Below are 20,184 nucleotides of genomic sequence, written 5' to 3' on the forward strand. Positions count from 1 at the left end.
GATCATGAACTCCTTATTGCCAAATTCAGACTTAAATTGAAGAAAGTAGGGAAAACCACTAGACCATTCAGGTATGACCTAAATCAAATCCTTTATGATTATACAGTGGAAGTGAGAAATAGATTTAAGGGACTAGATCTGATAGACAGAGGGCCTGATGAACTATGGACAGAGTTTTGTGACATTGTATGGGAGACAGGGATCAAGACCATCCCCATGGAAAAGAAATGCAAAAAAGCAAAATGGCTGTCTGAGGCGGCCTTACAAATAGCTGTGAAAAGAAGAGAAGCAAAAAGCAAAGGAGAAAAGGAAAGACATAAGCATCTGAATGCAGAGTTCCAAAGAATAGCAAGGAGAGATAAGAAAGCCTTCCTCAGCGATAAATGCAAAGAAATAGAGGAAAACAACAGAATGGGAAAGACTAGAGATCTCTTCATGAAAATTAGAGATTCCAAGGGAACATTTCATGCAAAGATGGGCTCAATAAAGACAGAAATGGTATGGACCTAACAGAAGCAGAAGATATTAAGAGGAGGTGGCAAGAATACACAGAAGAACTGTACAAAAACGATCTTCATGACCAAGATAATCATGATGGTGTGATCACTCACCTACAGCCAGACATCCTGGAATGTGAAGTCAAGTGGGCCTTAGAAAGCATCACTATGAACAAAGCTAGTGGAGGTAATGGAATTCCAGTGGAGCTATTTCAAATCCTGAAAGATGATGCTGTGAAAGTGCTGCACTCAATATGCCAGCAAATTTGGAAAACTCAGCAGTGGCCACAGGACTGGAAATGGTCAGTTTTCATTCCAATCCCAAAGAAAGGCAATGCCAAAGAATGCTCAAATTACCACACAATTGCACTCATCTCACATGCTAGTAAAGTAATGCTCAAAATTCTCCAATCCAGGCTTCAGCAATATGTGAATGTCTTTTAGCAAGTACCCACCGGCTGAGCTGCAGTCCCATTGCTAATGATTCCTGAAGTATACCGCCCTCTATCACGGGGCACAGTGAGACTCGAAGGAGATGATGTGTGTCAAAGGATTTTAAAACAACAAAATGCTCATCAGGTAGTCAAATAAATTGTATCAATATTTCTCCTGCTTACACCCACTATGTTCTACAGATGTCAAACAATCACATTGGGAACTTAATTTTTGTCATCTTGGAGATCCTCTTGAGAAATCTCCTTAGTGATTCCTAGAAAATTAGGAGACTCTGTTAGAAGAGTTTTATATACCCACATTTTATCCTCTCCTCTTTATAGGATAGTGAGTGGCCTGGATTTGGGATTAAGATAATATGCAACCTTGGAAGACTTGCCCAGACAGTCAGCAAGTGGTTCCCCAACTGGTCAGGGTATAGACTATACAAGTGAACCTTTAAGAAGTCTTCCTCAGGATATCCTGGGGACTGGCTCCCTCAGACAACCATTCTAGTCTGTGCTTACAATGTTTCTCCTCTTCCTCTGTTAAATTGTTTGGGGTCTGTGTTAGCTTTTCTGATCTAGTTACCATGAAAAACAAGTCCTCTTTTACAAACAGTTCCTTTAAGAGTCATTAGACCTGGGTACATCCCATTCTCCTTAACACACATCAGGTCTGACCTTCCAGTTGTCAAAGTCTCATCTTTCCCTTCACAGCTGCCACTTAAAGTTCTTTCTTTCTCTTCTTGTTCAACAGGTTTCAATTTTTTTTATTTAATTCTATTTCTTCCATTACTTTTGTTGTATTGCATGCATGCTAAGTCGTCTCAGTCATGTCTGACTCTTTGTGACCCCATGGAGTGTAGCTCACCAGGTTCCTCTGTCCATAGGATTCTCCAGACAAGAATACTGAGGTGAGTTGCCATGCCCTCCTCCAGGGGATCTTCCCAACTCAGGGATCAAACCCGGGTCTCCTGGGGCACCTGCATTGCAGGCAGAGTCTTTACTGCTGAGCCACCAGGGAAGCCCTTTAGTAGGACTAAATGGGTCTTTTTCTATTTGAGGTATGATTTTCGGATCTCTTCAGCTCCTTCTTAGTCAAGAAGCAAATCTGACCTTTGGAAACAGAGAATACCTTGTAACGACCTTTTTGTTATCTTTCTAACTTTTGGGTCCATGGTAACTTTATTAATTTATTTATATCCCTTTAAAATATGGCATATTTTTATTATAATAAGACCTTCCAACCCCTTTTTATTATTTTATTAATAAAATCTACCACAGTTCTATGGATGGACTTATACAGCATGGGTCTCTAAAAACCAAAGCTAAGGATAGAGATCCTGTCATTAAGAAATCCAGAGTCAATTTGAAATAACACAGTAGAGAAAAACCCAAGGTTATGAATAAGCCACTTAACCCAAACTTAGTCTATAGTCTCCTTTGTCTTCTCTTGGGCTACAGTACAAAATTGAATTTAAGCTGATTTTAGACCTCGCAGGAAAAACTGAAATCTTAAGCCCCACAAGTGCTCTGTAAAGTGTGCAGAACTCAGATCCCATGAAAGCTAAAGCTCCTGCCTATCAACCTGGCTGAAAAATATTATTGATGCAGCAAACGTTTTTTGTTTAACCAGCACCTGAAAGATCTAATCCCATCCCAGCCTTCATACACTATCAAGCCAATGAGACCTAGCTCATACTTTAAAACCCAAACTAGCTTGTTCTGGCTATGCAAGTTAAAAGCCAGTCTCACTAATGCTCACCTCTACCATAGTAAAAACTAACAGCATCACACAATAGAGATACCTGCAGATGCCAAAGTCAACACAACAAAAATATGGCCTGACCCATTTCAATGTCTCAGGGTCTGTGAGTGTTACTTTTCTACTAAAATTCTACTCCTGGTTGATTTCTCAAGATCATCAGCCCATGTACCAGATGTTGGGCTCAGGGAAAGTTCACCTGTGTTCCCCATCTCCTCACCAGGGTTGAGCCTGGCCCTGAAATGTAGACAGCTTGGAGGAGCAGACCAGAAGGGGTGTTTTCTGCAGCTGCATGCATGGCAGTAAGGAAGGGAAAGGACTGAGCAGGGATCTCAGATTTTATCTCCAAACTTTCAAATCAGAAAACTCCAGTCACTTGCCTTGGGTAGGGCAGAGTTACAGAGGTTAAGGGAAATACCTGTCTTCATGGAAACTAAACATGGGTAATAAGTACTGCTCCAACTGTGATAATGAATTGACAGATAAGACCCAACCTGAACTACCTAAGTGTTTTTCTCCTAGGAACAGAGGAAGCAGAGAGTTGGTTTCATATAAGATTTTGACTTTCCTAGGAACCATGAATCCAGGGAGAAGTCAGTTTCAGTTGCCATATTTTAGTTATGAGAGCTTTATGACATAAAAGTAAATGCAGGTTGATGTCATATTACCATAACAATATAAAAGTGGTGCTTAAGTGTGATTTAACAGTAGCAAAACCATGTGAAATTTGAGATGCTGTGAAACTGAATAGCATTAAATGATTATTTCCACTGTTATGAATTATTTATGACATTTGAAATAATGTGAATTTAATGATTATCATAATGATAAACATAAGAATTTAAAGATAATTTTTATCATATTGAACTTGAAAATTATACTAATAAGTCAATGAGGAAATAAATGAGAATGGACAGGAGTCTGCATTTATGAGAGAGTGTATGATGGAAAATTACTGCCAAAGATTTAAACAAGCTTGTTATTCTAAGGACACTTCTTCATAGAAAGGCTTTTATAGGTTATCAAATCTCCTGAGAACTACAAAACATTGCTTGATATTGATTCTTGGCAAAAGAACATGAATTGATAGCCTTAAGAGATTCTAGCAAAGCTAAGATATATGTAAAACACCAATAGAAACAACAGAGTTTCAACAAAGTCACTCTAGTTCTGTATAAACAGAACCCACATGGGCATTCTATCAAAACCACAAGTGTCTCTCTCTTCTTACTAAGTCTGGTAACTCAGATAAATTCTCTAGCTGGTGCTAACTTTGGTGACTCACAGCTAAATCACGTACCTGTCTGTAGTTGGTGATGAACCTTTGTGACAATTCTATTAAAAATAGGAATTTCAAGTCACACTGCAAAATCATTAAATTGTCTAATTTGACAGAATGTCTTCTTGACAGGCAGCTGCCACTGATTTTTGAGATACTCTTCTGGAGTATTTATCAGAACAATAAAGGGAAAGAAGAAATACTTCTTATCTGGGCATCATATTTTCTCAAGTGGAGGCTGTCTTGCTAGATAAAATAGAAACATCTTTGTAATTAAAAAGCTCTGAGAAGTTTAAATATGTGTTGGCCATAAGAAATGGCTGTTACGAACATCAGGGGCCACAGGATACAGTCTGTGATGTTAAGTTCTGTGGCTGCATGCTGCCTTGGTTCAAGTGAAGGTTAGGGTTAAGTCATTGTAATTTTTTCCAACAAAAAGTAATTTTCAAGCCCTGTGTTTACCTTGCCCATTCCCTTGTTATTTAATCTTACAGAAAAACCTAATAAGAATGCACTATGAAAGGTAAAGAAAGAAAACCAAAGCATTCTTTTTGATACTTACCTAAAGTTATATATATATATATAATTCCCAGGTGGCTCAGTGGTAAAGAACTTGCCTGCCAATCCAGGAGATGCACGTTTAATCCCTGGGTAGGGAAGAACCCCTGGAGGAGGAAATGGCAACCAACTCCAGTATTCTTGTCTGGGAAATCCCATGGAAAGATGAGCCTGGTAGACTACAGTCCACAAGGTCACAAAGAGCTGGGCATGACTTAGTGACTGAGCACACATGCATATATATGTAGGCATGTACTTTCTCAGCTTGCATTTATGTATTCAATATTCTACCTTCCAAATTCCAAGTGTCCTGCATCATGTCTTTTTCTTCAGGTAATAAGTCGCTCCAGGAAAAGTATCACGACTTTTCAAATAAAAACAAAACTAAGAACTTAAAAATTTGAGGTGAATGAAAATGACCTTCCTTTCTACTCATTTCATGGTCCAAATTTACCTATCAGACACTCTCCTTTCCCAGCACAGACGTGGTCTGTTTAAAAATAATGTCAAATTGAGACAAGTATATTATGAAACAAAGAAAAAAAGAGAAGAAAAGAAAAAACCCACCACTTCACTGCTTTCCTTACTTTGAGATACCTCCTTCCCATCCTCCTTTCTGTTTGAGGGCAAATCAAGCATCTGTTTTACTGGGTCTTCACTAGCAATAAACTGACCACTGAGGATTCTCTTCTGCCCAGTGAGCTTTCACAGGGAGTGACAGATGCTTCTCTGTCCATCTCCCAATCCACACCCTCTTCTACCACCAGCCTGAGCATCCTTTCCACCTCCTCCCACTCCCAGTGCTCCCAGCTTTGGCTGCCAGGCCTGGAAGAGAACATATAGCCCAGGGGCTCTAGGGTCTTCCTAGGGACCTCAGGCTTCAGATCAGATCAGATCAGATCAGTCGCTCATGTTGTGTCCGACTCTTTGCAACCCCATGAATCGCAGCACACCAGGCCTCCCTGTCCATCACCAACTCCCAGAGTTCACTGAGACTCAAGTCCATCGAGTCAGTGATGCCATCCAGCCATCTCATCCTCTGTCGTCCCCTTCTGCCTCTGCCCCCAATCCCTCCCAGCATCAGAGTCTTTTCCAATGAGTCAACTCTTCGCATGAGGTGGCCAAAGTACTGGAGTTTCAGCTTTAGCATCATTCCTTCCAAAGAAATCCCAGGGCTGATCTCCTTCAGAATGGACTGGTTGGATCTCCTTGCAGTCCAAGGGACTCTCAAGAGTCTTCTCCAACACCACAGTTCAAAAGCATCAATTCTTCAGCGCTCAGCCTTCTTCACAGTCCAACTCTCACATCCATACATGACCACTGGAAAAACCATAGCCTTGACTAGATGAACCTTTGTTGGCAAAGTAATGTCTCTGCTTTTGAATATGCTATCTAGGTTGGTCATAACTTTCCTTCCAAGGAGTAAGCGTCTTTTAATTTCATGGCTGCAGTCACCATCAGCAGTGATTTTGGAGCCCCCCAAAATAAAGTTTGACACTGTTTCCACGGTTTCCCCATCTATTTCCCATGATGTGATGGGACCGGATGCCATGATCTTAGTTTTCTGAACGTAGAGCTTTAAGCCAACTTCTTCACTCTCCACTTTCACTTTCATCAAGAGGTTTTTGAGTTCCTCTTCACTTTCTGCCATAAGGGTGGTGTCATCTGCATATCTGGGGTTATTGATATTTCTCCCGGCAATCTTGATTCAAGTTTGTGTTTCTTCCAGCCCAGCGTTTCTCATGATGTACTCTGCATAGAAGTTAAATAAACAGGGTGACAATATACAGCCTTGACGAACTCCTTTTCCTATTTGGAACCAGTCTGTTGTTCCGTGTCCAGTTCTAACTGTTGCTTCCTGACCTGCATACAAATTTCTCAAGAGGCAGATCAGGTGGTCTGGTATTCCCATCTCTTTCAGAATTTTCCACAGTTTATTGTGATCCATGCAGTCAAAGGCTTTGGCATAGTCAATAAAACAGAAATAGATGTTTTTCTGGAACTCTTTTGCTTTTTCTATGATCCAGTGGATGTTGGCAATTTGATCTTTGGTTCCTCTGCCTTTTCTAAAACCAGCTTGAACATCAGGAAGTTCATGGTTCTTGTATTGCTGAAGCCTGGCTTGGAGAATTTTGAGCATTACTTTACTAGTGTGTGAGATGAGTGCAATTGTGCGGTAGTTTGAGCATTCTTGGGCATTGCCTTTCTTTGGGATTGGAATGAAAACTGACCTTTTCTAGTCCTGTGGCCACTACTGAGTTTTCCAAATTTGCTGGCATATTGAGTGCAGCACTTTCACAGCATCACCTTTCAGGATTTGGAATAGCTCAACTGGAATGCCATCACCTCCACTAGCTTTGTTCGTTCTGATGCTTTCTAAGGCCCACTTGACTTCATATTCCAGGATGTCTGGCTCTAGGTGAGTGATCACACCATCGTGATTATCTTGGTCGTGAAGATCTTTTTTGTACAGTTCTTCTGTGTATTCTTGCCATCTCTTCTTAATATCTTCTGCTTCTGTTAGGTCCATACCATTTCTGTCCTTTATCAAGCTCATCTTTGCATGAAATGTTCCTTTGATATCTCTGATTTTCTTGAAGAGATCTCTAGTCTTTCCCATTCTGTTGTTTTCCTCTATTTCTTTGCATTGATCGCTGAGGAAGGTTTTCTTATCTCTTCTTGCTATTCTTTGGAATTCTGCATTCCGATGTTTATATGTTTCCTTTTCTCCTTTGCTTTTCGCTTCTCTTCTTTTCACAGCTATTTGTAAGCCCTCCCCAGACAGCCTTTTTGCTTTTTTCCATTTCTTTTCTATGGGAATGGTCTTGATCCCTGTCTCCTGTACAATGTCACAAATCTCAGTCCATAGTTCATCAGGCACTCTATCAGATCTAGGCTCTTAAATCTATTTCTCACTTCTACTGTATAATCATAAGGGATTTGATTTAGGTCATACCTGAATGGTCTAGTGGTTTTCCCTACTTTCTTCAATTTAAGTCTGAATTTGGCAATAAGGAGTTCATGGTCTGAGCCACAGTCAGCTCCTGGTCTTGTTTTTGCTGACTATATAGAGCTTCTCCATCTTTGGCTGCAAAGAATATAATCAATCTGATTTCGGTGTTGACCATCTGGTGATGTCCATGTATAGAGTCTTCTCTTGACACCCAGCTAATCTCCAGCCCCTTCAGATCTCTTAGAGTAGCTGCAATATGGATTAAATACATTTAAGGTCTCATCTGGAAGTCTATCCTCCAGTTACAGCCTTCCTTTCCTAAAGGAAACAGATAACATATACCCTTGAATTCTCATGGAGATTTTGCACCCTTACTCTATAGGTGTGTTTCTTAGAAGACATGGGAAATTCTTCTTGAAGTCTTCTTGAAGTCTCTCCTGTCAAATATCCCCCATTGGTCAAAGTTTTCACCATGAGGAATTAGATCCCTCCTACTTGGAGTCTGTAACATTCAGCCTTTCTCTTTGGCCTTAAAGTTAGATCCTTTCTCTGAAATGTGCTATTAGGTTCAATAGGAGTTTGGAGGTGGTCAGATATGGAGCTACAAAACAGGCATCAAAGAATTTGTTCATTTATATTGGAGAAGATATCATATCTAGAGCAGCAACTATAATTCAAGCCACCAGTTAATTACAATTGGAATAATTCATTGTTAATCCTACATCTTCTGCACAGGTCAACCAGGTGGGTAAAATGAAAATGTGATGGCATTCACCACCCCTCCACATTCCTCCCACGTCTTTGTAATTTTGGTACAGGAGGGTGGTGAGAGGGGACTTTCATTCCACTCTCACTACCACAGTATCCTAAACTCCACACTTTAAGGAGAGAAACTAGGAGCATCATTACTTACTGTATACCCAGGAACTGAAGAAATAACCACTTGCTGGTCTGATGGATCCATTCAGTCAGTCTGCTTTAGGATGCATCACATCTTATAGATGAGAAAACTGAGTGAAGTGCCTAAGTGCAAAGTGCCCCTCCCTCAGGACAGTGCCATTAAATACCACCCCAAAGTGACTTCCATAATGGAAACTAGCCATTCCTTCAGAGTAGCTGTGGACTGTTTCAAAGGCTTTGTTCAATTCCTAAGAAACACATTCTCTTCACAGTTGTGGTTCATAGAAACAAGAGTAGTTCAGAAGAGAATATCCCATCATTTATTATGTACTTGAAAAGCAATTTCACATTGCCACTAAAGTCATCTGTGATTTGTCTAGACTTCATCACTGTAAGTGCTTCTGAAGTTCACGCATTCTTCTGTCACTTCTCTGCTCCAACACATAGTCATTCCAGTCCAGGCAAATGAATGTGGTCTACCTGCTCTCATACTCTTTGTGCAACTAATACATCATCAGACTTTGGAAATCTTGCGTTTGATGGCACACATCAAAGCTTAGATTAAGCCTGTTTCTAGTGGTGAATGCCATTTTAAGCTTGTGAAAAGGTAGCATATTCTGCTTTTTTATCTTGGTGTGCCTTTGGTGTTTTGCAGAGCCCTTTTCTTTTATGGGACTGAGTCATCTTTATGACCTCCATCAAATGTTATTATTATTTGTTCATAGAGTTCTAGATCCATATCAAATTTTCATGCCAGTAAATCCATCCTAACTGAATGAATGAGAGGCTGAAAAGGCAAGAGCCACAACAATCAAAGCTCCTGTCTGGAGCAATGAACAGTTCCTGAGGCTTAATGGAGATGTCACAATGACTTAGACTCTTGCTCCTTGCCTGAAGCTGCCTGGCTCCCAACAGAGCCCTGGTTCCAAGTGACCCTGATTTTCTGAGTCTCTTCTCTGATCTAGAAGTTGGAGAATATTAGCTTAGCCTTTATTAAATCATACTCAACATCTCCTTATAACTCAGGAATAATGAGTTGCTAAAGATGCCAGAGATATGTAAACAGATTTGTTAATTTTTGTTTATTTTGTTGTCTTAATTGTTCTCAAAATAGCTTTACTCATTTTACAACCTTTTAAGTATCTTTAAGTGTCACAGATAAATAAAAGATTATCCCAGGTGGTACAGTGGTAAAGAATCCACCATCAAATGCAGGAGATGCAAAAGATGAGGGTTTGATCTCTGAGTCAGGAAGATTCTCGGGAGTAGGAGATGGCAGCCCACTCCAGTATTCTTGCCTGGAAAATTCCAGGGAGAGAGGAGCTTGGTGTGGGCTACAGTCCATGGGGTTGCAAAGAGTCAGAAACAACTGTGCATGCACGCAGAATCAAAATCAAATATCTAAAGAATAGCAGTAGAAATATGAAGTGGAAGAAAGATCAGAGAGTCAAGATCATAGTTAGGCATAGTTACCATTAGGTATAAACTTCAGGACAAAGAAACATCAATGTCTGACTCCACAATTTTGTGATTAACAATTTGAATCTTTGGCACTTTTGTTTTATGCTTTATGCTGTTTCTCTGTGGTTACTCCCTCTACAATCCTCCTGCCAACGGAAAAAGTTCAGAGTTACCCTTGGCCAGTGCTTCTCAAACTTTAGTATAACTGACTGCATATAACTGACTTGGGGACCTTATTAGAAAGCAGAATCTGATTTAGTAAACCTGGGGGGCTCAGGATGCTGCACAAGGTGCCAGGTGATGCCGATGCTGCTGGTCCATGGACCTCAGACCATTCCTTGAACAGTGAAGCAGAGGACAAGATCTTATAGAGAGGGAAGAAGCTTTACCACTACTGTATCCACTTTCTGGCTCATCCCTCACCCCAACCATAATACCAACAAATAGCTCAGTTAGTGTTTGTTAGCCCATCCATCAAGGGCAGGCAATGCTCATCTCCTATCATGATTAAGTGGCATTCCCTAGCCCCATGACTGTGTTGCTTACTGGGTCTGTGTAGCGGGCCATCAGACAGACAGACAGACAGTGAAGTGGCTCAGCCGTGTCCAACTCTTTGTGACCCCATGGACTGTAGACTACCAAGCTCCTCCGTCCATGGGATTTTTCAGGCGAGAGTACTGGAGTGGGTTGACATTTCCTTCTCCAGAAAATAGTTACAGATGGTGAAATGGCTCAGTCATGTCCGACTCTTTGTGACCCCATCAAGTCCTACCAATTTATCCTCCTCTATCTCTCTCACGTCTCCCCTCTCTTGCCTCTATATGGCTGGTTTAAGTTTCTCTAGCCTGGGAACTTCTCTGGAGGTCCAGTGGTTAAGATTCTGCCTTCCAATGCAGGGGATGAGAGTTCGATCCCTGGTCAGAGAACTAAGGTCCCACATGATACAGGATGCAGCCAAAAATTTAAAATAATAATAATAAGAAATTCCTCTAGCCTCTTCTCCCTCTAATCCATCCTTTCTATTTCTGCCAGAATGATAATCCAAAAACCAAGTTCATATTGCCTTGAGAAAAAAAAAAGCTAACAAGTCCCCCTCACCTTCTGGCTGATGCTCCAACTTCCAAGCTGATACTGCCCCACTTCCACGTACAAGTCCTAGGTGCCTGTCATACAAAGGAGGGTCAGGCTTCCAGAAGAGACCCCGTTCTCTCACCTCCCTGCCTTGCACACACCTTAATTTCTCTCACGAAGATTTTTCTCCTCCCCTACTCCTTCTCTTGTGAAACACCTCCCTTAAAACCCAGTTCTAATGTCATCTGCTCTCTGAGGTGTTTCTGAATTCTCTTCTGCTCTCAGATAGCCTTTGGTCCTCCCCTGTATGCCTAAGCCAAACTCTGTTCTCCAAGCTCACATCTCACAAATGTTTCCTTCGATTCCTCTACCTGACCTGACTGTCTCTCTCACTAAAACTGAGGGTTCCCAGAGTTAAGCTGTGTCTTTTTTAAATTGAAATAGAATTGATCTACAATGTTACTTTAGTTTCAGACATATAACACAGTGACTTGATATTTTTAGACTATACTCCATTTAAAGATATTATAAAATATTCGCTATATTCCCTGTGCTGTGCATTGCATCACAGTATCTTATCCATTTTATACCTAGTAGTTGTATCTCTTAATCCCCTTCCCCTGTTTTGCCCATCCCCCACTCTCTCCCCACTGGTAACCACTAGTTAAACTGTATCTTATTCATCTTCCCACTAAAGTGTAGGACCAGTGCCTGACACCTGACTCTAGGGAAACCTGCTTCCCCACCACAGATTTCTCTCATAGCACTTTGCCTGGTCTCCAGAATGGGAAGACCTCCAGTAGCTAGAATAAGAAGGAGTATAAAAATTAGACGGGACCCCCAAAGCCCCAGTCTTTGCCTGAATATTTGTGCCTCACAGGGAAATGTCAGAGAGGAACAATTTTAAAGATGTCATACCAAAATTTTTTTTTCAGGACATTAAATCTGGTAATAAATAAACAAACAAATATTAAAGCTTAAAAGGTAAATCTCTCTTTTGTTTTTGTTCTTTTTTTTTTTTTTTTTCTTGGCTAAGCATGATGTTTGAAATATTCACATGGGACGTGGGAGGCATTTCACAGGACTTATTTATGACTAACGAGTATGAGTTCCTCTGGGAAAGGCACGATGCCTGTGGAGCAGGTTCAGCGCCTCTGAAACCCTCATTTATCTGTTGGGGACCAACTCCCACCCTCCTGATGGAGCCTCCTCCTATCTTCAGGCTCAAAGACAGCAGAGTGTGCCAGGCGCTCTGGCTTCCTCTGCGATCCATCCTGAATTCCTGCGGGCGGGGGCGGGGTTGGGGGTGGGGTCTGCACGGTGCCAGGTGGAATTTATTTTCTTGTGGGAGTTATGCTGGGTGAGAAAACTCGCCTGGATTAGTTCTATTACTTGCTTGGCTGTTCGTACTTGCCCTCCTCCCGTAAGCCAAAGAGAAAACATATTTTCTAAAATAGATAGCCTTGGAGTAATTTCTGTTCAATATGATTCCATTGCAATTCTTTTCTTCATATCAGTCGAGGGATAAAGGAATGGGAGACAACTTAGAGATGCTCCACAGAGCTTCTTCATTTTGCTGATGAAGAAACAGACCCGGTGAAAGGGAAGGACTGAGGTGACTCCAGATGATGACAGAGTTGGAACCAGAATCCACATTTCCCAAGTGCTGGGCTAATTCCGTCTCTAATCAGAGTATCTGACTATCAGTTATACATTTTGATAAACGTTATGGATGTTGGAGTCAGTGGGCCTAGATTCAAGTTGGAGTCCAACTAATTTCTAGTTTTTCCTGAAAAGATACTAAGTCCAGTATTGTTACCTATAAAACAAGTAAACAATAGTTACTACTCTCAAAAGGTTTCTGTAAGGAGCAAATGCATCATGATTAAAGAAGTACTTTGTAAAGATTAAGACATGTTACAAACATTAATTATTGCTACCTCTTTCAAACAATTAGTTTGTCAAATATTTTGCTATGAAATTTAATAGAATTTTGTGCCACTTACAAAATGAAAACAAACTGATTTTAAAAGTATTTCCAATTCTAAATGAACACATGTGAACTATATAAGGTGAAGAGAGTTCTTGGAACTGTAAAGTTATCTTTAATATTTCTCTTTTGCAGTTGGCCATGTCTCAACACTTGGAAGAAAAGCTATGACAAACCTAAACAGCATATTAAAAAGTAGAGACATCACTTTGCCAACAAAGTTCTGGATAGTCAAAGCTATGGTTTTTCCAGTAGTCACATATGGATGTGAGGGTTGGACTAGAAAGAAGGCTGAGCATCAAAGAACTGATACTTTTGAATTGTGGCTCTAGAGAAGACTCTGGAGATTTCCTTTGATAGCAAGGAGATCAAACCAGTCAATCCTAAAGGAAATCAACCCCGAATATTCATTAGAAGGACTGATGCTGAAGCTGAATCTCCAATCCTTTAGCCACCAGATGTGAAGAGCTGAGTCATTGGAAAAGACCCTGATACTGGGAAAGATCAAGGGCATAAGGAGAAGGGGGCAACAGAGAATGAGATGATTGGATGGCATCACTGACTCAATGGACATGAGTTTGAGCAGACTCCAGAAGATAGTGAAGGACAGGGAAGGCTGGCATGCTACAGTTCATGGGATCACAAAGAGTCAGACACAACTTAGAGACTGAACAATATGTCCCAACAGACCTCTTAATCAATCTTGCCTTTATCCATCTTAAGTATGTCAAATTTGCTTTGAGAACTAGCCAGGATATTACAGCCATTGGCCCTTATCCTTTCTCCTTGGTCATTTTTTTTCCCCTTTGGAACATCCAATGCCAAGCAGAGGTTAGGATAATCAGACTAACTACTCAGGGGACTTCACCAGATTTCCTTGAGGATTCAACAATTCAACAGAAATTGAAGTACTGACTGTCTTAAAGATAACTAACACTTGCACAGACACCACCATGAACAAAGCCATTACCCACACTGTCTACAGAGGAAAAGAACTTCTTTAATCAGTTAACAGAGGAGGCTCACTGATATAAAATAACTTTTGCCAGTGCCCTACTGGCAAGTTCTGATACTAAATGTGTGTATTTCCTGTTTAGCACACTATCGCCTTGGCTACTCACAAGGTTTACATAGAATCTTTATATCTTTCAGAAGCAGTAGCCAATGTGTGGGTACAAATAAGGGTGGGGAGAAGTGCTGAGACTTTTTGAGTTCTTATTTATATTTGGTGAAAATCCTTATATGGCATGTATTTATTACTGTAGGCAGTTAGCCTTATTGGCAAAGCTTAATAAGAGTCAAAGGATGTTAAGGACCATTTGCCATCATGGTTGGTTTTGCATGAACACTCATCCCCTCCCTGTTGGTGATGTGACAGCAGGAAGGAAGGAGGGAAGGTGTGCTATGGGGCCAGGCTCCAAGTTAGAAGCTGAAGGTGGGAAGTAGGGAGCTTTCTGTCTAGGAAAGCCTATGAGTTTTTCCCTATTTGTCTGATTAGAGCAGAGAAAACTGTGAGATTTAGATGTTTTTAGTGTTCATGCTTGCCACCTGTTGCCCACATGGGGCTCAGATCCAGTCCTCCAGTGACATCTTTGCTTTCCTGTCTCACTGCATCTGTGTATCCTGGGGTCCACAGAGTCAAAGTGTTCATGATGTCTATTGCTTAGACATCTGATGCAACAAGAGTAGTTTCCCTAGGCAACTTGAAAACTCACAGAACTCGATATGACTGAGCTCAAGCATTTGGAGCTCCAATGCAGCAATAAAGGTAGGAGGCATTGACAGGATATGAGAAACACCTTGACTTAGACACTGGCACCTCATAGCCACCTGGTTCTTGTTGCTGCTGGCATCTGCTATTCCTCTTCCAGGGCCCATTCTCTCCAGGGTGCTCACAGAAGCCACCCAAGGCCAGAAAATGATTAGTAAGCCTCACCAGGGACCACACTCTTCTGTTGCTAGTTAGGGTCTATTTCCAGGTGACCTTGACTATCCCCCAGACTCTAGATATACCTGTCTGGGGCTCCTTTGGTCAACATCCTCTAGTTTGTCTGACCCAAATTCCTAAAAGTCACCAAGTTTCAAGCTCTTACTGATCTTTTCAGGCCTTCCAGGGTGCTGAAGGTTTCTTTACCCTACCTGGGAGGAGGAGACCGGGCCACATCATTTGTAGGGTCCAGTGCAGAATGAAAATGCAGGAACTCTGTTCCCAAAGCAAAAGAAAACATGCCTTAAATGTGCTTGGATATAAACTTTTTCTTTCCTCTTCTTTCCTCTGTGGCTTCTCTCTTCACTCATCATAGAATTTTTTAAACCAATATTTAATGTTATTACAAACAAAAATTTTTAAATTTGAATGTATAACCTGAATTTTCCCATTCATTTTGATATTGTAAAATGCCAGTTTTAAATGAAAATACAAGAGCACTTAACTCATATACAGAATCACCAAAATTACACAATTTGTATATCAGAACTGAAACAAGCATATGCATGTTGTTCTAACCAGAAGAGTGGAGAAAAATGTCACAGAACCACCTGGCTTTATTTTACTTATTAATATACGCATATACCACCTAACTCTTTTTTTGACTTGCTGATGAGAAAAGAAGGACTGAAATCATCAGAAACTCTGAGTTGCTCCATCTTTCCCTTTTCTTCTATGTCATCATTTCCGTTTAAGAGGTCAGCTAATGCAGGGAGGTACAACAGTGGGAAAGAATGTGATAGAAATCCTTATTTCTGGACAGATGTTTAGAATGTTCATGGACATCCCTGTGCTCATGGATCACCCTGTGATAATGGACACCTGTTTTCACAGACACCCTTTGCCCACTTATCGCATGCTCACAGAGCATGGTGAGTGCTATGTGTAAGTGAGGAGGGAAATGATCGACCACATGCATATTTCACAGATTTCCTTCTTTCTGTTCATTGTCATTGCCCCATTGTACTAAATATACAAAAACATACTTATTAAGAATTTCAAGATGGCAACAACAGAACATTAAACCCTGCACAGGTCACAGGCCCGTGAAGCCAGCCTGAGGCCTAACCTGTTGGTGTTCATCATCCTGCTGCTTAACTCTCATTGTAACCAGCTCTGAGATTCTTGACATCTTCTTGTACTGTCTTCCCAAATTTAACCCACTTTACTCATAGAACTCTGACCTATGCAGATATGTCAGGGTTCCTGCTCCAGCAGTCTCCTAATAGTCTCTTGTCCTGTCTCCACTTGCAGAGCTCCAGCCACAACTAGTGTTGGCAAGGGAACCAAAAATAGGCCGTGGACCTCCCTGGTGGCTCAGTGGTGAAGAATCTGCCTGCCAGTGCATGAGACAACATGTTTGGTCCCTGGTCCGGGAGGACCCCGATGCCTCGGAGCAGCTAAACTCATGTGCCACAACTGCTGAGCCTGTGCTCTAGAGCTTGGGAGCCACAACTACTGAAGCCTGTGAGCTCTAGAGCTTATGCTCTGCAATAAGAGAGGCCATGACAATGAGAAGCTCGTGCACTGCAACTAGATAGCGGCCTCCCCTCACCTCAACAAGAGAAAAGTCCACACAAAAAGGAAGACTCAACACAGCCAAAGAAATTAAAAAATAAATAAATGGTAAAACAAACAAACAAAACAGGCAGCTCCTAGGAAACCGCTTGGCAAATGCATCCCTGGGTCTGAATATCACACTGCCACCTGCAGTGTAATTCCTGCAAACAGCTAACGTAAAATCTAATCACTGTCTGTAATCACTCACTGAAGTAACACAAACTATGTTTTTAACATTCTTCTAGCACAGTAGATAGTCCATGAAGCATCACTGAGGCAAAGACAGGTTTAAATCTAGTATGAGCCTGTAACCAATTAAATCATGCAAAAAAGCTCAAGTTTAGGCTCTGCTGCTAATGAGCCAAGTAGCTTAGCCTCCAGGAGCCTTGGTTTTCTCCTCCATAAAGTGGATCATTCATCTCACAGTCTTGTTTTGAGTCTAAGGTAGTAATGACTGTGAAAGGACTTTCAAACTCTAAAGTGCTGCACAGGGACTTTCCTGGTGGTCCAGTGGCTGAGACTCTGTGCTTCCAATGCAGGGGGTCTGGGTTCGACCAACTCTGGCCAGGGAACTAGGTTCCATATGCCACAACTGAATATCCTGAGTGCCAAAATTAAGACCCAGCACAGCCAAATAATAAATATTTTTTTAAAAATAATAAAGTGCTACACACTGTTATATTTGTAAGATAATACTATGATGTGAAATGTAACTCCAGTTTGGAAATAGAAAATAAATATTTAACATTAAGTTGAAAAGTGAGTACTCTGTCCCCAAAACTACAAGATTCAGAGAATATAGGGGCAAAGTCACCTCCTCTGTTTCTGGTCTCCCTGATTGCCCCTAGTTTCCATATGCCCAGACAGAGGGGAAAAGATGCAGACATTGGAGGTAAATGACAATGAGATGGGGTAAACACAGTTAAACACTTTATTGTAATTTGGTTAGTTAACAGCATGTCTTCTCTGCTTAATACTAAGCTTCACAAAAGTAGATCTTTTGTCTTGCTTTCTGCTGTATCCTTAGAAGTCAGCACATTGCTGGGCATGCAGTAAGTGTTCAGCAGTTATTTTTGGAACTGATGCAAGAATAAGGAGGAAAGAAACAACAGACTGAGTGCATGGCTGAGGAATGCAATGAAGAGAAGAGAAGGCAGATGGAAGGCATTGAAATGCTGTTTTGCTGAGCCTGTCCTCTAACTTATAGTTCTCATCTCAACTGCTGTTTTATCCAGATGCCCAGAAAGAGTGTCCAACCTTTTGTTGTTGTTTAGTTGCTAAATCATGTCCAACTCTTTTGCAACTTCTTGGACTGTAACCCTCCAGGCTCCTCTGTCCATGGGATTTCCCAGGCAAGAATACTGGAGTGGATTTTCACTTTCTTCTCCAGGGGAATCTTCCCAACCCAGGCATTGAAACCGTTTCCTGCATTGCAGGTGAACTGTTTACCACTGAGAGACCCAGGAAGCCCATTCAACTTTTCAGCCTTCTCCTTAAAGATCCTTCTGTTAGAGATTAAAATTACCACAATTCTATTCTGCCACTTCACAGGAAAAAATGAGATTTCAGAAAAAAAATATGGTCCCTAGAACTTGTATACTAGGGAGTATTTTGGGGTCAGTCCCTAGTATTTTGTATTCTTAGGGAATATTTTTATGCATAATTGTGATAGTTTGGTGCATTTTTTACCATGTGCTGTGGCAGTTTCTGTGTAAGAAGTGAGAAGCACTCGACAAGTGTAGACAGCCAGAAACATTGAACGGAACATGACACGTGGTCTACATGTATTTTTTTTTTCCTACAACACAATGCAAAGCTTTTACATGCTGATGTGCAAAAAATATTGCATCCATTTTGTTTATTGTTTTTTATAATGAAGCTGAGAGAATTTGCCTTGTGGGATGCAATAAAATAAGTCAACTTATTCATTCTACGTAGATAAAATGGATATTCTCACAGCAGACCTGTGAGATTAAACCCTTTCCTCTCTGACTCTCTTCTCTTTGTTCTCAAGAGAATCTTTCTAAACTCTTTCTTGTTTCTACTTTGTATTGAATACTGTTTCTATTCCCAATGATTTACGGTCCCAAACCTTTTGAGCACCAGTGATCAGTTTTGTGGACGACAATTTTTTGACAGGTCAGGGAGAGGGGATAGTTTTGGGATGGTTCAAACACATCAAATTCATTGTGCACTTTATTTCTATTATTATTACATCAGCTCCACCTCAGATTATCAGGCATTAGATACCAGAGTTTGGGGACCACTGAGTTAGTAGATTTTAATCTAACTTCTTTAGTCACGGCACAAAAAGCTTAAATTTTCTCTTGATGAAAGTGAGTTTACTTTACTGTTGCCTTTAAAATGATAGATGAATGATTTATAAAACACTGACTCCAAAATATACAACACGAAAGGACCTGAGTATGCCTTCAGGCTGCCATGTAGTGGACAAGACATTAGCATTATTGGCATGTGAGTCTCCATTCATCATATATATCAATTGCTCAGTCACGTTCAACTCTTTGTGACCCCTTGGACGGTAGCCTGCCAGGTTCCGCTATCCATGGGATTCTCCAGGCAAGAATACTGGAGTGGGTTGCCAATCCCATCTCCAGGGGATCTTCCTGAACCAGGGATTGAATCCAGCTCTCCCACATTGCAGGCAGATTCTTTACTGTCTGAGCCACCATGTGGTATAATCAAGTAAATACAAAATTACTGTTTTAACATTAAATGGCAGGCCCTCATAAGCTATAAAATTTGACATCCTAGAGATTGTGATTTCTAAATTTATTGTTTTTTTTATGTTTTGTTATCCAGATTCTTGTATCAATAGGAAGTAAAGCCACTATAATTTCCGATGAGTATTATGTCATATTTCAAATAGTAGAACCAAGACTGGATAGCACCACCACACAGCACATGGAAACGGACTTTTCTTTTGTTGGGTTTGTTAGTACTCTTGACTCATGACATGCTTATTTTGCTCTCTGCCCTTCAACTGCCCCTACATTTCAACATTTGTATAGAAAAATAGGTAGTATTGTTGCTTTTGGGAAAAAACATTTTTTCAGTCATCGCTCAGAATGGACTCAAGGACCTGTATTCCAATGTGGTGTCAAGTTTGAGAACCACTTATCTAGAACAGTGTTTTTCAAATTTTAAAGTTCATATGAGTCACCGGGGATCTTAACAAAATCCAAACTCTGATTCAGGAGTTTGAGGTGGGTCTGTGGAGTTTTCACTTTTAAGAAGTTCCTGTGAGTTGGAAGAACACACTTTGACAGCAAAGATTTAAAACAAAAGAAGTATGCTCTGTTCAGCATTGTCTACGATGACAAAGAGAAACACAAGCTTGTAAAAAAGAGACAAGGATGATGAGGAAATTTGACCTCTTGTCCTGTTCAGAGCAGTTAAAAAATTAAGAGCTAGTTAGTCAGCTAAAGACAGTACGTTGTGGAGATGATAGCCAGTTTTCGAGAGCTGAAAAACTGTTGTACAGTTCCAAGATTAATTTTGTTCCTCAAGGAACAGAACTAAAAGCAATGGGTAGAAACTAAAACTATGCAGCTTTTGGATCAACATACAGGAGAATATAACAGCCAGAGCTCCCCAAGGATTGAGTAGACTGCTTTGGAAGGCAGTGTACAAGCTGATTTAGTGAGGACTTTGTGAGGCTTCTACAGAAAGGAATCAACACAGGAAAGGAGACGGATCACTCCAGAG

The sequence above is a fragment of the Bos indicus x Bos taurus genome, chromosome 9 (assembly GCF_003369695.1).
Source record: "Bos indicus x Bos taurus breed Angus x Brahman F1 hybrid chromosome 9, Bos_hybrid_MaternalHap_v2.0, whole genome shotgun sequence".
Taxonomy (NCBI): domain Eukaryota; kingdom Metazoa; phylum Chordata; class Mammalia; order Artiodactyla; family Bovidae; genus Bos; species Bos indicus x Bos taurus.